We start from the raw sequence: 19,907 nt of genomic DNA on the forward strand, positions 1-19,907 counted from the left end.
ATTTTAAAAATAATATCTTTATTAGGCGTTATTCGTAGGTATCAAAGTTTTCGTTTGAACTCTTTCAATAAAAGGATCATAGTTTTAAAAACATATTATTCGTTATTTATAATAGCAGAAATAAAAAAAAATGTTTATTATAAAATGAATTTTATTGAAATAAAATAATCTAAAATAAAATCTTTATTTCATTTACCTATGTGAGATATGCAGATTGGTCCATCAGGTAAAGGAAAAACAACTCTGTTGAAGAGTATAATTCGAAATCATTGGACTAATTATGAAAATTTATATATTTTTACAAAAAGTCTCGACCAACCAATTTATAAAGAACTGGTATAACTATTTGAAGATATACCTGAGATTTATTTTTATGTCTCTGATACAGATATAATATCTGAAGACGAATGTAAACGCGATAACTTAGTTTTTTTTGATGATATTCCTTTAGATGAACAAAAAGCTATTTATGAATATATGAATAGATGAAGACCAAAAAATACTTCGGTTTTTTTTTTAACACAATGTTATAGTTCAGCAAATAAACAATATATTAGAAATAATTTAACTATTTTTAATGGTTTTTAAATCAACTCAATATATTAAAAAAATTTGGGAGAATTTTTTAAGTAATATTATTTCTTTAAATGATTTTAAAACTCTATGTTCAGATTGTTGGAAAAATGACTATGGTTTTATAACAATCGATCTAATCAATAATCGTTTCTACTATAAACTTGAAAAATTAATATTTTTTATATAATAAATGAATGTCGAACAAATTCAAAAGAATTTAAGAAAAATAACAAAAAAAAAAAGTTACTTTTCCAGAACCACCAGAAACACAAAACCATTTTAAAGAAGGAACTAATTTAGAAAACTAACCTGGAAATATTAAAGAATTAATTCATCAGTTTAAAATATACTTTTAAAAAATAAGATTTATCACATTCTGAAAAAAAGTTAAATAATTTGAAAAAAGATAAATATGAAGATGAAGATGAAAATAATGTAAAAAAAATTAAAAGAAAAAGCATCGACACCAGTAAAGTTAAAAACAATAATTCACATAAAAAAAAAATGTAAAAAGTAACTATGGAAAAAGAGTTATAAATGATAAACATTCAGCAGAAGAAAAAGTAAAAAATTTTGAACCAATGTTAGAAGGTTTATCAAAAGTTGAATCATCTGTTAATGATGTTAAAGAGGTTGCAATTAAAACCGATAATGATATTAAAAAAATGTTAATACCTACTCCTTATAAACCTCGTAATGCAGAGATATTAGGATTATTAAGTACAGAGGTTTATGAAAATATTAAAACACCTAAAAGTTCTCCGATAAAAACAAAATATAATTCTTTTATAAGACAATTTAATTTAGATAATATAATATTAAATGGTAAAGAACGTATACTAACTCCAGGTATATGGTGTTTGTTAACTCGGAAAGACGTTCCAAAACAGAGTGAATATAATAATGAAGATTTTAATAAATATGCAAAAATATTGATTGAAACAGATTCAATATATCAAAATAATGATAGATCAACAGGAAAAGATAAATCAAGTGGAGATGACAGATATATGAAATTGATTAGTCCTATTTGGAAAGCAGTTATTTCAAATAAAAATGCAAAAGAAAATAAAACACCAACAATACCAAAAGAAAATTTAAATCCTACAATACCGATAGAAAATAAAGGAGCTGGTTTAATGAATTATACAAATAACGAAATTGAATAGCGTTGGATAGATAATATGAAACAATTAAATGAAAGATGTAATTTAATAGCAGCTGAAGAAATAGCAGGAAATTATGGTTTTCATAATGAAAAACAGGCTATTCTTAAATTATTTAAAACAAAAATGGAACATTTAATAGATGATGCTAAAGATATTGAATATTTACTACAATCTGTGATCAATTTACCAAAGGAAATAACAAATGACATAGAATATGATATAAAACAATTAAGAGAAAAAATCTATCATATATCTAGTGAAGAAAGGGCGGAAATAATAAATACCATGATGATAAACTTTGAAATTCTTAATTTTTGTATTAAAAAAATGGAAAAAGTAATTGACATTCCTGATAAAGGGACGATATTTTTGTGGTCATAAATTTCAAGTTTACCAAAGAAAATTGTAAAAGGTACAGGTTTTTTTTATTGATTTTTTGAATTGTAAATTTTTACCTCCGATGCATTATCCTAAATATAATTATTTAGGACCATTTACAAATTTAGAGAAAAATGAAGAACAAATTAGACAGAGCTGCAAAAGAACAAGATTATTAGTACGAAAATCATAAAGACATTTTAGAAAAAAAAGCATTGGAAAGATATAATGATCCTGATCTTGTCTATGTCTGAAAAATTTCCGGCTATTTTCACTGCATATACAATGAAAGGAAAAATACGTTTAGGAATGATTTTAATATTTGAAAAAAAAAAAACAAATCAAAAAAACGAATAATTTCAATAAATCAACATTTTTAAAAAAACATAAAACAATAAAATCCAAAAATTAAACAATTAAGTAATTTTGATATAATACAATTTGGAAATAATATAAAAATATTCAGAGGTTGTTTCATGAGAGATGAATTACCTAAAAAACCATTGTGAAATGAATGAGGAATATTAAATTTAAGTAATTCTACTAAAGATGGGTCACATTGGGTTGCATGGAAAAAAATAAAAATAAGAAATTTTATTTCGATTCATTTGGAATCGTTCCTCCTCCTGAACTTGTAAAATATTCGGGTGAAGACAACCTTATGTATACCGGATGACAAATTCCAATATTATAACGATCCACCTATATGTGGACATTTGTGTTTAGAATTTATTTATTTTAAGTTTTATTTTTATTAAATCTTTTTCATTATGTAGACATCGAATTGTTTCTAATATAATATTTCAAATTATAATTAATAATAAAATAAATATATATTATTAATTAATAATTATTGATTATTAAGTAATGTTTTTTTTAATTTTAACTAATGTTGAAAGTTTTGTACAACACTTGCTCTCACTCTTCTTACGTTGTTTAAATCATTGTTTCCTCCTCATAGAACTCTCCCGCCATCTCCTTCATCCACTTCAAGACCACTTGTTTCATCTCGTCGTCGGTTTGAAATTTTTTTGTCGAAGTAATGAAATTAAAACTAAAATAAAATGAAATTATTCAATTCAACAATTGAATAGTTTATTACCTTCAGGTATGAAATTACAAAATGATGAAAATGTTATTACATTTACTTCAAAAATTGAGTAAAGGAAATTTTCAAATTATAGAAATACATTTTATAGACCAAAATGGTAAAAAATATTATTTTGATGATGATGATTTTATTGTTTATCTTGATTTAATTAAAGAATAGATATGGATGGTGTTTGAAAAATTGTAAACCAAATTGTGATAAGTCACCCATAACATTAAAATTACCTCCACCTTTAAAATTGCTTAGAAAACCTGAGTTTATAGTTGGTCCGTTTACATCCAGAGAGTAGCTTATCAAACCTTTAGTTGTACTTACTCTTCCTACATACTCAATTTCAGATACTGTTTTACCTCGAATTTTAACTACAACTTTACTAAATAAATATGGAGGAAAATTATCAATTAGTTGTATTTTTGAATCATTAGAATATTCTTTTCCATCTTTTTGCAAATATCAACCATAGATAGAAAACTTTGTTTTTTTTTTATATCCAGAAAACCATCCATGTTATTTATTTTAAAAATAATATCTTTATTAGGCGTTATTCGTAGGTATCAAAGTTTTCGTTTGAACTCTTTCAATAAAAGGATCATAGTTTTAAAAACATATTATTCGTTATTTATAATAGCAGAAATAAAAAAAAAATGTTTATTATAAAATGAATTTTATTGAAATAAAATAATCTAAAATAAAATCTTTATTTCATTTACCTATGTGAGATATGCAGATTGGTCCATCAGGTAAAGGAAAAACAACTCTGTTGAAGAGTATAATTCGAAATCATTGGACTAATTATGAAAATTTATATATTTTTACAAAAAGTCTCGACCAACCAATTTATAAAGAACTGGTATAACTATTTGAAGATATACCTGAGATTTATTTTTATGTCTCTGATACAGATATAATATCTGAAGACGAATGTAAACGCGATAACTTAGTTTTTTTTGATGATATTCCTTTAGATGAACAAAAAGCTATTTATGAATATATGAATAGATGAAGACCAAAAAATACTTCGGTTTTTTTTTTAACACAATGTTATAGTTCAGCAAATAAACAATATATTAGAAATAATTTAACTATTTTTAATGGTTTTTAAATCAACTCAATATATTAAAAAAATTTGGGAGAATTTTTTAAGTAATATTATTTCTTTAAATGATTTTAAAACTCTATGTTCAGATTGTTGGAAAAATGACTATGGTTTTATAACAATCGATCTAATCAATAATCGTTTCTACTATAAACTTGAAAAATTAATATTTTTCATATAATAAATGAATGTCGAACAAATTCAAAAGAATTTAAGAAAAATAATAAAAAAAAAATGTAACTTTTCCAGAACTACCAGAAACACAAAACCATTTTAAAGAAGGAACTAATTTAGAAAACTAACCTGAAAATATTAAAGAATTAATTCATCAGTTTAAAATATACTTTTAAAAAATAAGATTTATCACATTCTGAAAAAAAGTTAAATAATTTGAAAAAAGATAAATATGAAGATGAAGATGAAAATAATGTAAAAAAAATTAAAAGTAAAAGCATGGACACCAGTAAATTTAAAAACAATAATTCACATAAAAAAAAAATGTAAAAAGTAACTATGGAAAAAGAGTTATAAATGATAAACATTCAGCAGAAGAAAAAGTAAAAAATTTTGAACCAATGTTAGAAGGTTTATCAAAAGTTGAATCATCTGTTAATGATGTGAAAGAGGTTGCAATTAAAACCGATAATGATATTAAAAAAATGTTAATACCTACTCCTTATAAACCTCGTAATGCAGAGATATTAGGATTATTAAGTACAGAGGTTTATGAAAATATTAAAACACCTAAAAGTTCTCCGATAAAAACAAAATTTAATTCTCTTATAAGACAATTTAATTTAGATAATATAATATTAAATGGTAAAGAACGTATACTAACTCCAGGTATATGGTGTTTGTTAACTCGGAAAGACGTTCCAAAACAGAGTGAATATAATAATGAAGATTTTAATAAATATGCAAAAATATTGATTGAAACAGATTCAATATATCAAAATAATGATAGATCAACAGGAAAAGATAAATCAAGTGGAGATGACAGATATATGAAATTGATTAGTCCTATTTGGAAAGCAGTTATTTCAAATAAAAATGCAAAAGAAAATAAAACACCAACAATACCAAAAGAAAATTTAAATCCTACAATACCGATAGAAAATAAAGGAGCTGGTTTAATGAATTATACAAATAACGAAATTGAATAGCGTTGGATAGATAATATGAAACAATTAAATGAAAGATGTAATTTAATAGCAGCTGAAGAAATAGCAGGAAATTATGGTTTTCATAATGAAAAACAGGCTATTCTTAAATTATTTAAAACAAAAATGGAACATTTAATAGATGATGCTAAAGATATTGAATATTTACTACAATCTGTGATCAATTTACCAAAGGAAATAACAAATGACATAGAATATGATATAAAACAATTAAGAGAAAAAATCTATCATATATCTAGTGAAGAAAGGGCGGAAATAATAAATACCATGATGATAAACTTTGAAATTCTTAATTTTTGTATTAAAAAAATGGAAAAAGTAATTGACATTCCTGATAAAGGGACGATATTTTTGTGGTCATAAATTTCAAGTTTACCAAAGAAAATTGTAAAAGGTACAGGTTTTTTTTAATGATTTTTTGAATTGTAAATTTTTACCTCCGATGCATTATCCTAAATATAATTATTTAGGACCATTTACAAATTTAGAGAAAAATGAAGAACAAATTAGACAGAGCTGCAAAAGAACAAGATTATTAGTACGAAAATCATAAAGACATTTTAGAAAAAAAAGCATTGGAAAGATATAATGATCCTGATAGTTCTATGTCTGAAAAATTTCCGGCTATTTTCACTGCATATACAATGAAAGGAAAAATACGTTTAGGAATGATTTTAATAATTGAAAAAAAAAAAAAACAAATCAAAAAAACGAATAATTTCAATAAATCAACATTTTTAAAAAAACAATAAAATCCAAAAATTAAACAATTAAGTAATTTTGATATAATACAATTTGGAAATAATATAAAAATATTCAGAGGTTGTTTCATGAGAGATGAATTACCTAAAAAACCATTGTTAAATGAATGAGGAATATTAAATTTAAATAATTCTACTAAAGATGGGTCACATTGGGTTGCATGGAAAAAAATAAAAATAAAAAATTTTATTCCGATTCATTTGGAATCGTTCCTCCTCCTGAACTTGTAAAATATTCGGGTGAAGACAACCTTATGTATACCGATGACAAATTCCAATATTATAACGATCCACCTATATGTGGACATTTGTGTTTAGAATTTATTTATTTTAAGTTTTATTTTTATTAAATCTTTTTCATTATGTAGACATCGAATTGTTTCTAATATAATATTTCAAATTATAATTAATAATAAAATAAATATATATTATTAATTAATAATTATTGATTATTAAGTAATGTTTTTTTTAATTTTAACTAATGTTGAAAGTTTTGTACAACACTTGCTCTCACTCTTCTTACGTTGTTTAAATCATTGTTTCCTCCTCATAGAACTCTCCCGCCATCTCCTTCATCCACTTCAAGACCACTTGTTTCATCTCGTCGTCGGTTTGAAATTTTTTTGTCGAAGTAATGAAATTAAAACTAAAATAAAAGGAAATTATTCAATTCAACAATTGAATAGTTTATTACCTTCAGGTATGAAATTACAAAATGATGAAAATGTTATTACATTTACTTCAAAAATTGAGTAAAGGAAATTTTCAAAATATAGAAATACATTTTATAGACCAAATTGGTAAAAAATATTATTTTGATGATGATGATTTTATTGTTTATCTTGATTTAATTAAAGAATAGATATGGATGGTGTTTGAAAAATTGTAAACCAAATTGTGATAAGTCACCCATAACATTAAAATTACCTCCACCTTTAAAATTGCTTACAAAACCTGAGTTTATAGTTGGTCCGTTTACATCCAGAGAGTAGCTTATCACACATTTAGTTGTACTTACTCTTCCTACATACTCAATTTCAGATACTGTTTTACCTCGAATTTTAACTACAACTTTACTAAATAAATATGGAGGAAAATTATCAATTAGTTGTATTTTTGAATCATTAGAATATTCTTTTCCATCTTTTTGCAAATATCAACCATAGATAGAAAACTTTGTTTTTTTTTATATCCAGAAAACCATTCATGTTATTTATTTTAAAAATAATATCTTTATTAGGCGTTATTCGTAGGTATCAAAGTTTTCGTTTGAACTCTTTCAATAAACGGATCATAGTTTTAAAAACATATTATTCGTTATTTATAATAGCAGAAATAAAAAAAAAATGTTTATTATAAAATGAATTTTATTGAAATAAAATAATCTAAAATAAAATCTTTATTTCATTTACCTATGTGAGATATGCAGATTGGTCCATCAGGTAAAGGAAAAACAACTCTGTTGAAGAGTATAATTCTAAATGATTGGACTAATTATGAAAATTTATATATTTTTACAAAAAGTCTCGACCAACCAATTTATAAAGAACTGGTATAACTATTTGAAGATATACCTGAGATTTATTTTTATGTCTCTGATACAGATATAATATCTGAAGACGAATGTAAACGCGATAGCTTAGTTTTTTTTGATGATATTCCTTTAGATGAACAAAAAGCTATTTATGAATATATGAATAGATGAAGACCAAAAAATACTTCGGTTTTTTTTGAACACAATGTTATAGTTCAGCAAATAAACAATATATTAGAAATAATTTAACTATTTTTAATGGTTTTTAAATCAACTCAATATATTAAAAAAATTTGGGAGAATTTTTTAAGTAATATTATTTCTTTAAATGATTTTAAAACTCTATGTTCAGATTGTTGGAAAAATGACTATGGTTTTATAACAATCGATCTAATCAATAATCGTTTCTACTATAAACTTGAAAAATTAATATTTTTTATATAATAAATGAATGTCGAACAAATTCAAAAGAATTTAAGAAAAATAACAAAAAAAAAAAGTTACTTTTCCAGAACCACCAGAAACACAAAACCATTTTAAAGAAGGAACTAATTTAGAAAACTAACCTGGAAATATTAAAGAATTAATTCATCAGTTTAAAATATACTTTTAAAAAATAAGATTTATCACATTCTGAAAAAAAGTTAAATAATTTGAAAAAAGATAAATATGAAGATGAAGATGAAAATAATGTAAAAAAAATTAAAAGTAAAAGCATCGACACCAGTAAAGTTAAAAACAATAATTCACATAAAAAAAAAATGTAAAAAGTAACTATGGAAAAAGAGTTATAAATGATAAACATTCAGCAGAAGAAAAAGTAAAAAATTTTGAACCAATGTTAGAAGGTTTATCAAAAGTTGAATCATCTGTTAATGATGTTAAAGAGGTTGCAATTAAAACCGATAATGATATTAAAAAAATGTTAATACCTACTCCTTATAAACCTCGTAATGCAGAGATATTAGGATTATTAAGTACAGAGGTTTATGAAAATATTAAAACACCTAAAAGTTCTCCGATAAAAACAAAATATAATTCTCTTATAAGACAATTTAATTTAGATAATATAATATTAAATGGTAAAGAACGTATACTAACTCCAGGTATATGGTGTTTGTTAACTCGGAAAGACGTTCCAAAACAGAGTGAATATAATAATGAAGATTTTAATAAATATGCAAAAATATTGATTGAAACAGATTCAATATATCAAAATAATGATAGATCAACAGGAAAAGATAAATCAAGTGGAGATGACAGATATATGAAATTGATTAGTCCTATTTGGAAAGCAGTTATTTCAAATAAAAATGCAAAAGAAAATAAAACACCAACAATACCAAAAGAAAATTTAAATCCTACAATACCGATAGAAAATAAAGGAGCTGGTTTAATGAATTATACAAATAACGAAATTAAATAGCGTTGCATAGACAATATGAAACAATTAAATGAAAGATGTAATTTAATAGCAGCTGAAGAAATAGCAGGAAATTATGGTTTTCATAATGAAAAACAGGCTATTCTTAAATTATTTAAAACAAAAATGGAACATTTAATAGATGATGCTAAAGATATTGAATATTTACTACAATCTGTGATCAATTTACCAAAGGAAATAACAAATGACATAGAATATGATATAAAACAATTAAGAGAAAAAATCTATCATATATCTAGTGAAGAAAGGGCGGAAATAATAAATACCATGATGATAAACTTTGAAATTCTTAATTTTTGTATTAAAAAAATGGAAAAAGTAATTGACATTCCTGATAAAGGGACGATATTTTTGTGGTCATAAATTTCAAGTTTACCAAAGAAAATTGTAAAAGGTACAGGTTTTCTTTATTGATTTTTTGAATTGTAAATTTTTACCTCCGATGCATTATCCTAAATATAATTATTTAGGACCATTTACAAATTTAGAGAAAAATGAAGAACAAATTAGACAGAGCTGCAAAAGAACAAGATTATTAGTACGAAAATCATAAAGACATTTTAGAAAAAAAAGCATTGGAAAGATATAATGATCCTGATCTTGTCTATGTCTGAAAAATTTCCGGCTATTTTCACTGCATATACAATGAAAGGAAAAATACGTTTAGGAATGATTTTAATATTTGAAAAAAAAAAAAACAAATCAAAAAAACGAATAATTTCAATAAATCAACATTTTTAAAAAAACATTGACAATAAAATCCAAAAATTAAACAATTAAGTAATTTTGATATAATACAATTTGGAAATAATATAAAAATATTCAGAGGTTGTTTCATGAGAGATGAATTACCTAAAAAACCATTGTTAAATGAATGAGGAATATTAAATTTAAATAATTCTACTAAAGATGGGTCACATTGGGTTGCATGGAAAAAAATAAAAATAAGAAATTTTATTTCGATTCATTTGGAATCGTTCCTCCTCCTGAACTTGTAAAATATTCGGGTGAAGACAACCTTATGTATACCGGATGACAAATTCCAATATTATAACGATCCACCTATATGTGGACATTTGTGTTTAGAATTTATTTATTTTAAGTTTTATTTTTATTAAATCTTTTTCATTATGTAGACATCGAATTGTTTCTAATATAATATTTCAAATTATAATTAATAATAAAATAAATATATATTATTAATTAATAATTATTGATTATTAAGTAATGTTTTTTTTAATTTTAACTAATGTTGAAAGTTTTGTACAACACTCGCTCTCACTCTTCTTACGTTGTTTAAATCATTGTTTCCTCCTCATAGAACTCTCCCGCCATCTCCTTCATCCACTTCAAGACCACTTGTTTCATCTCGTCGTCGGTTTGAAATTTTTTTGTCGAAGTAATGAAATTAAAACTAAAATAAAATGAAATTATTCAATTCAACAATTGAATAGTTTATTACCTTCAGGTATGAAATTACAAAATGATGAAAATGTTATTACATTTACTTCAAAAATTGAGTAAAGGAAATTTTCAAATTATAGAAATACATTTTATAGACCAAAATGGTAAAAAATATTATTTTGATGATGATGATTTTATTGTTTATCTTGATTTAATTAAAGAATAGATATGGATGGTGTTTGAAAAATTGTAAACCAAATTGTGATAAGTCACCCATAACATTAAAATTACCTCCACCTTTAAAATTGCTTAGAAAACCTGAGTTTATAGTTGGTCCGTTTACATCCAGAGAGTAGCTTATCAAACCTTTAGTTGTACTTACTCTTCCTACATACTCAATTTCAGATACTGTTTTACCTCGAATTTTAACTACAACTTTACTAAATAAATATGGAGGAAAATTATCAATTAGTTGTATTTTTGAATCATTAGAATATTCTTTTCCATCTTTTTGCAAATATCAACCATAGATAGAAAACTTTGTTTTTTTTTTATATCCAGAAAACCATCCATGTTATTTATTTTAAAAATAATATCTTTATTAGGCGTTATTCGTAGGTATCAAAGTTTTCGTTTGAACTCTTTCAATAAAAGGATCATAGTTTTAAAAACATATTATTCGTTATTTATAATAGCAGAAATAAAAAAAAATGTTTATTATAAAATGAATTTTATTGAAATAAAATAATCTAAAATAAAATCTTTATTTCATTTACCTATGTGAGATATGCAGATTGGTCCATCAGGTAAAGGAAAAACAACTCTGTTGAAGAGTATAATTCGAAATCATTGGACTAATTATGAAAATTTATATATTTTTACAAAAAGTCTCGACCAACCAATTTATAAAGAACTGGTATAACTATTTGAAGATATACCTGAGATTTATTTTTATGTCTCTGATACAGATATAATATCTGAAGACGAATGTAAACGCGATAACTTAGTTTTTTTTGATGATATTCCTTTAGATGAACAAAAAGCTATTTATGAATATATGAATAGATGAAGACCAAAAAATACTTCGGTTTTTTTTTAACACAATGTTATAGTTCAGCAAATAAACAATATATTAGAAATAATTTAACTATTTTTAATGGTTTTTAAATCAACTCAATATATTAAAAAAATTTGGGAGAATTTTTTAAGTAATATTATTTCTTTAAATGATTTTAAAACTCTATGTTCAGATTGTTGGAAAAATGACTATGGTTTTATAACAATCGATCTAATCAATAATCGTTTCTACTATAAACTTGAAAAATTAATATTTTTCATATAATAAATGAATGTCGAACAAATTCAAAAGAATTTAAAAAAAATAATAAAAAAAAAATGTAACTTTTCCAGAACCACCAGAAACACAAAACCATTTTAAAGAAGGAACTAATTTAGAAAACTAACCTGAAAATATTAAAGAATTAATTCATCAGTTTAAAATATACTTTTAAAAAATAAGATTTATCACATTCTGAAAAAAAGTTAAATAATTTGAAAAAAGATAAATATGAAGATGAAGATGAAAATAATGTAAAAAAAATTAAAAGTAAAAGCATGGACACCAGTAAAGTTAAAAACAATAATTCACATAAAAAAAAAATGTAAAAAGTAACTATGGAAAAAGAGTTATAAATGATAAACATTCAGCAGAAGAAAAAGTAAAAAATTTTGAACCAATGTTAGAAGGTTTATCAAAAGTTGAATCATCTGTTAATGATGTTAAAGAGGTTGCAATTAAAACCGATAATGATATTAAAAAAATGTTAATACCTACTCCTTATAAACCTCGTAATGCAGAGATATTAGGATTATTAAGTACAGAGGTTTATGAAAATATTAAAACACCTAAAAGTTCTCCGATAAAAACAAAATATAATTCTCTTATAAGACAATTTAATTTAGATAATATAATATTAAATGGTAAAGAACGTATACTAACTCCAGGTATATGGTGTTTGTTAACTCGGAAAGACGTTCCAAAACAGAGTGAATATAATAATGAAGATTTTAATAAATATGCAAAAATATTGATTGAAACAGATTCAATATATCAAAATAATGATAGATCAACAGGAAAAGATAAATCAAGTGGAGATGACAGATATATGAAATTGATTAGTCCTATTTGGAAAGCAGTTATTTCAAATAAAAATGCAAAAGAAAATAAAACACCAACAATACCAAAAGAAAATTTAAATCCTACAATACCGATAGAAAATAAAGGAGCTGGTTTAATGAATTATACAAATAACGAAATTAAATAGCGTTGCATAGACAATATGAAACAATTAAATGAAAGATGTAATTTAATAGCAGCTGAAGAAATAGCAGGAAATTATGGTTTTCATAATGAAAAACAGGCTATTCTTAAATTATTTAAAACAAAAATGGAACATTTAATAGATGATGCTAAAGATATTGAATATTTACTACAATCTGTGATCAATTTACCAAAGGAAATAACAAATGACATAGAATATGATATAAAACAATTAAGAGAAAAAATCTATCATATATCTAGTGAAGAAAGGGCGGAAATAATAAATACCATGATGATAAACTTTGAAATTCTTAATTTTTGTATTAAAAAAATGGAAAAAGTAATTGACATTCCTGATAAAGGGACGATATTTTTGTGGTCATAAATTTCAAGTTTACCAAAGAAAATTGTAAAAGGTACAGGTTTTCTTTATTGATTTTTTGAATTGTAAATTTTTACCTCCGATGCATTATCCTAAATATAATTATTTAGGACCATTTACAAATTTAGAGAAAAATGAAGAACAAATTAGACAGAGCTGCAAAAGAACAAGATTATTAGTACGAAAATCATAAAGACATTTTAGAAAAAAAAGCATTGGAAAGATATAATGATCCTGATCTTGTCTATGTCTGAAAAATTTCCGGCTATTTTCACTGCATATACAATGAAAGGAAAAATACGTTTAGGAATGATTTTAATATTTGAAAAAAAAAAAACAAATCAAAAAAACGAATAATTTCAATAAATCAACATTTTTAAAAAAACATTGACAATAAAATCCAAAAATTAAACAATTAAGTAATTTTGATATAATACAATTTGGAAATAATATAAAAATATTCAGAGGTTGTTTCATGAGAGATGAATTACCTAAAAAACCATTGTTAAATGAATGAGGAATATTAAATTTAAATAATTCTACTAAAGATGGGTCACATTGGGTTGCATGGAAAAGAATAAAAATAAGAAATTTTATTTCGATTCATTTGGAATCGTTCCTCCTCCTGAACTTGTAAAATATTCGGGTGAAGACAACCTTATGTATACCGGATGACAAATTCCAATATTATAACGATCCACCTATATGTGGACATTTGTGTTTAGAATTTATTTATTTTAAGTTTTATTTTTATTAAATCTTTTTCATTATGTAGACATCGAATTGTTTCTAATATAATATTTCAAATTATAATTAATAATAAAATAAATATATATTATTAATTAATAATTATTGATTATTAAGTAATGTTTTTTTTAATTTTAACTAATGTTGAAAGTTTTGTACAACACTTGCTCTCACTCTTCTTACGTTGTTTAAATCATTGTTTCCTCCTCATAGAACTCTCCCGCCATCTCCTTCATCCACTTCAAGACCACTTGTTTCATCTCGTCGTCGGTTTGAAATTTTTTTGTCGAAGTAATGAAATTAAAACTAAAATAAAATGAAATTATTCAATTCAACAATTGAATAGTTTATTACCTTCAGGTATGAAATTACAAAATGATGAAAATGTTATTACATTTACTTCAAAAATTGAGTAAAGGAAATTTTCAAATTATAGAAATACATTTTATAGACCAAAATGGTAAAAAATATTATTTTGATGATGATGATTTTATTGTTTATCTTGATTTAATTAAAGAATAGATATGGATGGTGTTTGAAAAATTGTAAACCAAATTGTGATAAGTCACCCATAACATTAAAATTACCTCCACCTTTAAAATTGCTTAGAAAACCTGAGTTTATAGTTGGTCCGTTTACATCCAGAGAGTAGCTTATCAAACCTTTAGTTGTACTTATTCTTCCTACATACTCAATTTCAGATACTGTTTTACCTCGAATTTTAACTACAACTTTACTAAATAAATATGGAGGAAAATTATCAATTAGTTGTATTTTTGAATCATTAGAATATTCTTTTCCATCTTTTTGCAAATATCAACCATAGATAGAAAACTTTGTTTTTTTTTTTATATCCAGAAAACCATCCATGTTATTTATTTTAAAAATAATATCTTTATTAGGCGTTATTCGTAGGTATCAAAGTTTTCGTTTGAACTCTTTCAATAAAAGGATCATAGTTTTAAAAACATATTATTCGTTATTTATAATAGCAGAAATAAAAAAAAATGTTTATTATAAAATGAATTTTATTGAAATAAAATAATCTAAAATAAAATCTTTATTTCATTTACCTATGTGAGATATGCAGATTGGTCCATCAGGTAAAGGAAAAACAACTCTGTTGAAGAGTATAATTCTAAATCATTGGAATAATTATGAAAATTTATATATTTTTACAAAAAGTCTCGACCAACCAATTTATAAAGAACTGGTATAACTATTTGAAGATATACCTGAGATTTATTTTTATGTCTCTGATACAGATATAATATCTGAAGACGAATGTAAACGCGATAACTTAGTTTTTTTTGATGATATTCCTTTAGATGAACAAAAAGCTATTTATGAATATATGAATAGATGAAGACCAAAAAATACTTCGGTTTTTTTTTGAACACAATGTTATAGTTCAGCAAATAAACAATATATTAGAAATAATTTAACTATTTTTAATGGTTTTTAAATCAACTCAATATATTAAAAAAATTTGGGAGAATTTTTTAAGTAATATTATTTCTTTAAATGATTTTAAAACTCTATGTTCAGATTGTTGGAAAAATGACTATGGTTTTATAACAATCGATCTAATCAATAATCGTTTCTACTATAAACTTGAAAAATTAATATTTTTCATATAATAAATGAATGTCGAACAAATTCAAAAGAATTTAAGAAAAATAATAAAAAAAAAATGTAACTTTTCCAGAACCACCAGAAACACAAAACCATTTTAAAGAAGGAACTAATTTAGAAAACTAACCTGAAAATATTAAAGAATTAATTCATCAGTTTAAAATATACTTTTAAAAAATAAGATTTATCACATTCTGAAAAAAAGTTAAATAATTTGAAAAAAGATAAATATGAAGATGAAGATGAAAATAATGTAAAAAAAATTAAAAGTAAAAGCATGGACACCAGTAAAGTTAAAAACAATAATTCACATAAAAAAAAAATGTAAAAAGTAACTATGGAAAAAGAGTTATAAATGATAAACATTCAGCAGAAGAAAAAGTAAAAAATTTTGAACCAATGTTAGAAGGTTTATCAAAAGTTGAATCATCTGTTAATGATGTGAAAGAGGTTGCAATTAAAACCGATAATGATATTAAAAAAATGTTAATACCTACTCCTTATAAACCTCGTAATGCAGAGATATTAGGATTATTAAGTACAGAGGTTTATGAAAATATTAAAACACCTAAAAGTTCTCCGATAAAAACAAAATTTAATTCTCTTATAAGACAATTTAATTTAGATAATATAATATTAAATGGTAAAGAACGTATACTAACTCCAGGTATATGGTGTTTGTTAACTCGGAAAGACGTTCCAAAACAGAGTGAATATAATAATGAAGATTTTAATAAATATGCAAAAATATTGATTGAAACAGATTCAATATATCAAAATAATGATAGATCAACAGGAAAAGATAAATCAAGTGGAGATGACAGATATATGAAATTGATTAGTCCTATTTGGAAAGCAGTTATTTCAAATAAAAATGCAAAAGAAAATAAAACACCAACAATACCAAAAGAAAATTTAAATCCTACAATACCGATAGAAAATAAAGGAGCTGGTTTAATGAATTATACAAATAACGAAATTGAATAGCGTTGGATAGATAATATGAAACAATTAAATGAAAGATGTAATTTAATAGCAGCTGAAGAAATAGCAGGAAATTATGGTTTTCATAATGAAAAACAGGCTATTCTTAAATTATTTAAAACAAAAATGGAATATTTAATAGATGATGCTAAAGATATTGAATATTTACTACAATCTGTGATCAATTTACCAAAGGAAATAACAAATGACATAGAATATGATATAAAACAATTAAGAGAAAAAATCTATCATATATCTAGTGAAGAAAGGGCGGAAATAATAAATACCATGATGATAAACTTTGAAATTCTTAATTTTTGTATTAAAAAAATGGAAAAAGTAATTGACATTCCTGATAAAGGGACGATATTTTTGTGGTCATAAATTTCAAGTTTACCAAAGAAAATTGTAAAAGGTACAGGTTTTTTTTATTGATTTTTTGAATTGTAAATTTTTACCTCCGATGCATTATCCTAAATATAATTATTTAGGACCATTTACAAATTTAGAGAAAAATGAAGAACAAATTAGACAGAGCTGCAAAAGAACAAGATTATTAGTACGAAAATCATAAAGACATTTTAGAAAAAAAAGCATTGGAAAGATATAATGATCCTGATCTTGTTTATGTCTGAAAAATTTCCGGCTATTTTCACTGCATATACAATGAAAGGAAAAATACGTTTAGGAATGATTTTAATATTTGAAAAAAAAAAAAACAAATCAAAAAAACGAATAATTTCAATAAATCAACATTTTTAAAAAAACATTGACAATAAAATCCAAAAATTAAACAATTAAGTAATTTTGATATAATACAATTTGGAAATAATATAAAAATATTCAGAGGTTGTTTCATGAGAGATGAATTACCTAAAAAACCATTGTTAAATGAATGAGGAATATTAAATTTAAATAATTCTACTAAAGATGGGTCACATTGGGTTGCATGGAAAAAAATAAAAATAAGAAATTTTATTTCGATTCATTTGGAATCGTTCCTCCTCCTGAACTTGTAAAATATTCGGGTGAAGACAACCTTATGTATACCGGATGACAAATTCCAATATTATAACGATCCACCTATATGTGGACATTTGTGTTTAGAATTTATTTATTTTAAGTTTTATTTTTATTAAATCTTTTTCATTATGTAGACATCGAATTGTTTCTAATATAATATTTCAAATTATAATTAATAATAAAATAAATATATATTATTAATTAATAATTATTGATTATTAAGTAATGTTTTTTTTAATTTTAACTAATGTTGAAAGTTTTGTACAACACTTGCTCTCACTCTTCTTACGTTGTTTAAATCATTGTTTCCTCCTCATAGAACTCTCCCGCCATCTCCTTCATCCACTTCAAGACCACTTGTTTCATCTCGTCGTCGGTTTGAAATTTTTTTGTCGAAGTAATGAAATTAAAACTAAAATAAAATGAAATTATTCAATTCAACAATTGAATAGTTTATTACCTTCAGGTATGAAATTACAAAATGATGAAAATGTTATTACATTTACTTCAAAAATTGAGTAAAGGAAATTTTCAAATTATAGAAATACATTTTATAGACCAAAATGGTAAAAAATATTATTTTGATGATGATGATTTTATTGTTTATCTTGATTTAATTAAAGAATAGATATGGATGGTGTTTGAAAAATTGTAAACCAAATTGTGATAAGTCACCCATAACATTAAAATTACCTCCACCTTTAAAATTGCTTAGAAAACCTGAGTTTATAGTTGGTCCGTTTACATCCAGAGAGTAGCTTATCAAACCTTTAGTTGTACTTACTCTTCCTACATACTCAATTTCAGATACTGTTTTACCTCGAATTTTAACTACAACTTTACTAAATAAATATGGAGGAAAATTATCAATTAGTTGTATTTTTGAATCATTAGAATATTCTTTTCCATCTTTTTGCAAATATCAACCATAGATAGAAAACTTTGTTTTTTTTTTATATCCAGAAAACCATCCATGTTATTTATTTTAAAAATAATATCTTTATTAGGCGTTATTCGTAGGTATCAAAGTTTTCGTTTGAACTCTTTCAATAAAAGGATCATAGTTTTAAAAACATATTATTCGTTATTTATAATAGCAGAAATAAAAAAAAATGTTTATTATAAAATGAATTTTATTGAAATAAAATAATCTAAAATAAAATCTTTATTTCATTTACCTATGTGAGATATGCAGATTGGTCCATCAGGTAAAGGAAAAACAACTCTGTTGAAGAGTATAATTCGAAATCATTGGACTAATTATGAAAATTTATATATTTTTACAAAAAGTCTCGACCAACCAATTTATAAAGAACTGGTATAACTATTTGAAGATATACCTGAGATTTATTTTTATGTCTCTGATACAGATATAATATCTGAAGACGAATGTAAACGCGATAACTTAGTTTTTTTTGATGATATTCCTTTAGATGAACAAAAAGCTATTTATGAATATATGAATAGATGAAGACCAAAAAATACTTCGGTTTTTTTTTTAACACAATGTTATAGTTCAGCAAATAAACAATATATTAGAAATAATTTAACTATTTTTAATGGTTTTTAAATCAACTCAATATATTAAAAAAATTTGGGAGAATTTTTTAAGTAATATTATTTCTTTAAATGATTTTAAAACTCTATGTTCAGATTGTTGGAAAAATGACTATGGTTTTATAACAATCGATCTAATCAATAATCGTTTCTACTATAAACTTGAAAAATTAATATTTTTCATATAATAAATGAATGTCGAACAAATTCAAAAGAATTTAAGAAAAATAATAAAAAAAAAATGTAACTTTTCCAGAACCACCAGAAACACAAAACCATTTTAAAGAAGGAACTAATTTAGAAAACTAACCTGAAAATATTAAAGAATTAATTCATCAGTTTAAAATATACTTTTAAAAAATAAGATTTATCACATTCTGAAAAAAAGTTAAATAATTTGAAAAAAGATAAATATGAAGATGAAGATGAAAATAATGTAAAAAAAATTAAAAGTAAAAGCATGGACACCAGTAAAGTTAAAAACAATAATTCACATAAAAAAAAAATGTAAAAAGTAACTATGGAAAAAGAGTTATAAATGATAAACATTCAGCAGAAGAAAAAGTAAAAAATTTTGAACCAATGTTAGAAGGTTTATCAAAAGT

The sequence above is a fragment of the Metopolophium dirhodum genome, chromosome 1 (genome assembly GCF_019925205.1).
Source record: "Metopolophium dirhodum isolate CAU chromosome 1, ASM1992520v1, whole genome shotgun sequence".
Taxonomy (NCBI): Eukaryota; Metazoa; Arthropoda; class Insecta; order Hemiptera; family Aphididae; genus Metopolophium; species Metopolophium dirhodum.